The 5,000-nt window shown below is 39.5% G+C and overlaps 3 non-coding genes across 3 annotated transcripts; all 3 read right to left on the bottom strand.

Moving 5' to 3' along the window:
* Positions 1–221: 221 nt before the first annotated feature.
* On the bottom strand, positions 222–294 carry TRNAF-GAA (transfer RNA phenylalanine (anticodon GAA)). Its single transcript has one exon. It is a non-coding gene; the product is annotated as a tRNA-Phe (tRNA).
* A 1,093-nt stretch (positions 295–1,387) lies between these two features.
* Positions 1,388–1,460, bottom strand: TRNAF-GAA (transfer RNA phenylalanine (anticodon GAA)). The gene has a single exon. It is a non-coding gene; the product is annotated as a tRNA-Phe (tRNA).
* A 3,425-nt stretch (positions 1,461–4,885) lies between these two features.
* Positions 4,886–4,958, bottom strand: TRNAF-GAA (transfer RNA phenylalanine (anticodon GAA)). The gene has a single exon. It is a non-coding gene; the product is annotated as a tRNA-Phe (tRNA).
* Positions 4,959–5,000: the final 42 nt, after the last annotated feature.

Genomic DNA, 5,000 nt, shown 5'->3' with positions numbered 1-5,000 from the left:
GACAAGAGTTTACATTACAAAAAAGCATGAAATGGGAAACATTCATAGTCTAACCTGAAGGCAAGAAATGTGGAAGCAAGTTTAGAAGGAGGACAGAAAGCAAAGTCTATGTTAAATTGCTTGTGTTTTATTTCAGTTGAAAGAAATTTGATGAATAGAGAAAAAAGTACTACAGCTGATTCCAAGACCTATTTTGTTAGAAGCAAGGAACCTCTCAACTGTGCCGAAACCCGGGATAGAACCAGGGACCTTTAGATCTTCAGTCTAACGCTCTCCCAACTGAGCTATTTCGGCCTGCTGCTAGCTGAGGTCTTCATACTTTGATTTGAACCATTCAACAAACTAGATGCATGACCTGGATATTTACCCTTATATGTTAGAGATATGTTTTAAGGAGTCCTGTATCATCCAGCAGTTAACTTGTGCAATGGGTAAATAGCGTTTTTGGGATCCGGGTTAGGTAGCGTTTTTTTAACTCTGAATGGACTAGCACTATATTACCCAGACGTATTTGGCCTGAGTAGGTAAGCAATGTCATCTGACTACTGACATCTGTGTTCAAGGGGAAGTTGAAGGTAAGGCAGACAAGAGGTTACTTTACAAAAAAGCATGAAATGGGAAACATTCATAGTCTAACCTGAAGGCAAGAAATGCGGAAGCAAGTTTAGAAGGAGGACAGAAAGCAAAGTCTATGTTAAATTGCTTGTGTTGTATATCAGTTGGAAAAAATTTGATGAATAGAGAAAAAAGTACTGCAGCAGATTTCAAGACCTATTTTGTTGAAAGCAAGGAACCTCTCAACTGTGCCGAAAACCGGGATTGAAACAGGGACCTTTAGATCTTCAGTCTAACGCTCTCGCAACTGAGCTATTTCGGCCTGCTGCTAGCTGTGGTCTTCATACTTTGATTTGAACCATTCAACAAACTAGATGCATGACCTGGATATTTACCCTTATATGTTAGAGATATGTTTTAAGGAGTCCTGTATCATTCAGCAGTTAACTTGTGCAATGGGTAAATAGCATTTTTGGGATCCGGGTTAGGTAGCGTTTTTTTAACTCTGAATGGACTAGCACTATATTACCCAGACGTATGTGGCCTGAGTAGGTAAGCAACGTCCTCTGACTACTGACATCTGTGTTCAAGGGGAAGTTGAAGGTAATGCAGACAAGAGTTTACATTACAAAAAAGCATGAAATGGGAAACATTCATAGTCTAACCTGAAGGCAAGAAATGTGGAAGCAAGTTTAGAAGCAGGACACAAAGCAAAGTCTATGTTAAATTGCTTGTGTTGTATATCAGTTGGAAAGAATTTGATGAATAGAGAAAAAAGTACTACAGCTGATTCTAAGACCTATTTTGTTAGACGCAAGGAACCTCTCAACTGTGCCGAAACCCGGGATTGAACCAGGGACCTTTAGATCTTCAGTCTAACGCTCTCCCAACTGAGCTATTTCGGCCTGCTGCTAGCTGTGGTCTTCATACTTTGATTTGAACCATTCAACAAAGAAGATGCATGACCTGGATATTTACCCTTATGTGTTAGAGATATGTTTTAAGGAGTCCTGTATCATTCAGCAGTTAACTTGTGCAATGGGTAAATAGCGTTTTTGGGATCCGGGTTAGGTAGCGTTTTTTTAACTCTGAATGGACTAGCACTATATTACCCAGACGTATGTGGCCTGAGTAGGTAAGCAATGTCATCTGACTACTGACATCTGTGTTCAAGGGGAAGTTGAAGGTAATGCAGACAAGAGTTTACTTTACAAAAAAGCATGAAATGGGAAACATTCATAGTCTAACCTGAAGGCAAGAAATGTGGAAGCAAGTTTAGAAGGAGGACAGAAAGCAAAGTCTATGTTAAATTGCTTGTGTTGTATATCAGTTCGAAAAAATTTGATGAATAGAGAAAAAAGTACTGCAGCAGATTTCAAGACCTATTTTGTTGAAAGCAAGGAACCTCTCAACTGTGCCGAAAACCGGGATTGAAACAGGGACCTTTAGATCTTCAGTCTAACGCTCTCCCAACTGAGATATTTCGGCCTGCTGCTAGCTGTGGTCTTCATACTTTGATTTGAACCATTCAACAAACTAGATGCATGACCTGGATTTTTACCCTTATATGTTGGAGATATGTTTTAAGGAGTCCTGTATCATTCAGCAGTTAACTTGTGCAATGGGTAAATAGCATTTTTGGGATCCGGGTTAGGTAGCGTTTTTTTAACTCTGAATGGACTAGCACTATATTACCCAGACGTATGTGGCCTGAGTAGGTAAGCAACGTCATCTGACTACTGACATCTGTGTTCAAGGGGAAGTTGAAGGTAATGCAGACAAGACTTTACATTACAAAAAAGCATGAAATGGGAAACATTCATAGTCTAACCTGAAGGCAAGAAATGTGGAAGCAAGTTTAGAAGGAGGACAGAAAGCAAAGTTTATGTTAAATTGCTTGTGTTGTATATCAGTTGGAAAAAATTTGATGAATAGATAAAAAAGTACTACAGCTGATTCCAAGACCTATTTTGTTAGAAGCAAGGAACCTCTCAACTGTGCCGAAAGCCGGGATTGAACCAGGGACCTTTAGATCTTCAGTCTAACGCTCTCACAACTGAGCTATTTCGGCCTGCTGCTAGCTGTGGTCTTCATACTTTGATTTGAACCATTCAACAAACTAGATGCATGACCTGGATATTTACCCTTATATGTTAGAGATATGTTTTAAGGAGTCCTGTATCATTCAGCAGTTAACTTGTGCAATGAGTAAACAGCATTTTTGGGATCCGGGTTAGGTAGCGTTTTTTTAACTCTGAATGGACTAGTACTTTATTACCCAGACGTATGTGGCCTGAGTAGGTAAGCAACGTCATCTGACTACTGACATCTGTGTTCAAGGGGAAGTTGAAGGTAAGGCAGACAAGAGTTTACATTACAAAAAAGCATGAAATGGGAAACATTCATAGTCTAACCTGAAGGCAAGAAATGTGGAAGCAAGTTTAGAAGGAGGACACAAAGCAAAGTCTATGTTAAATTGCTTGTGTTGTATATCAGTTGGAAAGAATTTGATGAATAGAGAAAAAAGTACTACAGCTGATTCCAAGACCTATTTTGTTAGAAGCAAGGAACCTCTCAACTGTGCCGAAACCCGGGATTGAACCAGAGACCTTTAGCTCTTCAGTCTAACACTCTCCCAACTGAGCTATTTCGGCCTGCCGCTAGCTGAGGTCTTCATACTTTGATTTGAACCATTCAACAAACTAGATGCATGACCTGTATATTTACCCTTATATGTTAGAGATATGTTTTAAGGAGTCCTGTATCATTCAGCAGTTAACTTGTGCAATGAGTAAATAGCATTTTTGGTATCCGGGTTAGGTAGCATTTTTTTAACTCTGAATGGACTAGTACTATATTACCCAGACGTATGTGTCCTGAGTAGGTAAGCAACGTCATCTGACTACTGACATCTGTGTTCAAGGGGAAGTTGAAGGTAATGCAGACAAGAGTTTACATTACAAAAAAGCATGAAATGGGAAACATTCATAGTCTAACCTGAAGGCAAGAAATGTGGAAGCAAGTTTAAAGGAGGACAGAAAGTAAAGTCTATGTTAAATTGCTTGTGTTGTATATCAGTTGGAAAAAAAAATTATGAATAGAGAAAAAAGTACTACAGCTGATTCCAAGACCTATTTTGTTAGAAGCATGGAACTTCTCAACTCTGCAGAAACCCGGGATTGAAGCAGGGACCTTTAGATCTTCAGTCTAACGCTCTCCCAACTGAGCTATTTCGGCCTGCTGCTAGCTGAGGTCTTCATACTTTGATTTGAACCATTCAACAAACTAGATGCATGACCTGGATATTTACCCTTATATGTTAGAGATATGTTTTAAGGAGTCCTGTATCATTCAGCAGTTAACTTGTGCAATGGGTAAATAGCGTTTTTGGGATCCGGGTTAGGTAACGTTTTTTTAACTCTGAATGGACTAGCACTATATTACCCAGACGTATGTGGCCTGAGTAGGTAAGCAATGTCATCTGACTACTGACATCTGTGTTCAAGGCGAAGTTGAAGGTAATGCAGACAAGAGTTTACTTTACAAAAAAGCATGAAATGGGAAACATTCATAGTCTAACCTGAAGGCAAGAAATGTGGAAGCAAGTTTAGAAGGAGGACAGAAAGCAAAGTCTATGTTAAATTGCTTGTGTTGTATATCAGTTCGAAAAAATTTGATGAATAGAGAAAAAAGTACTGCAGCAGATTTCAAGACCTATTTTGTTGAAAGCAAGGAACCTCTCAACTGTGCCGAAAACCGGGATTGAAACAGGGACCTTTAGATCTTCAGTCTAACGCTCTCCCAACTGAGATATTTCGGCCTGCTGCTAGCTGTGGTCTTCATACTTTGATTTGAACCATTCAACAAACTAGATGCATGACCTGGATATTTACCCTTATATGTTAGAGATATGTTTGAAGGAGTCGTGTATCATTCAGCAGTTAACTTGTGCAATGGGTAAATAGCATTTTTGGGATCCGGGTTAGGTAGCGTTTTTTTAACTCTGAATGGACTAGCACTATATTACCCAGACGTATGTGGCCTGAGTAGGTAAGCAACGTCATCTGACTACTGACATCTGTGTTCAAGGGGAAGTTGAAGGTAATGCAGACAAGAGTTTACATTACAAAAAAGCATGAAATGGGAAACATTCATAGTCTAACCTGAAGGCAAGAAATGTGGAAGCAAGTTTAAAAGGAGGACACAAAGCAAAGTCTATGTTAAATTGCTTGTGTTGTATATCAGTTGGAAAAAATTTGATGAATAGAGAAAAAAGTACTACAGCTGATTCCAAGACCGATTTTGTTAGAAGCAAGGAACCTCTCAACTGTGCCAAAACCTGGGATTGAACCAGGGACCTTTAGATCTTCAGTCTAACGCTCTCCCAACTGAGCTATTTCGGCCTGCTGCTAGCTGTGGTCTTCATACTTTGCTTTGAACCATTC

This window comes from Lissotriton helveticus, chromosome 8 (assembly GCF_964261635.1).
Source record: "Lissotriton helveticus chromosome 8, aLisHel1.1, whole genome shotgun sequence".
Lineage (NCBI taxonomy): Eukaryota > Metazoa > Chordata > Amphibia > Caudata > Salamandridae > Lissotriton > Lissotriton helveticus.
The sequence above is the reverse complement of the archived record's forward strand: the minus strand, read 5'-3'. Positions and strand labels throughout refer to the sequence as shown.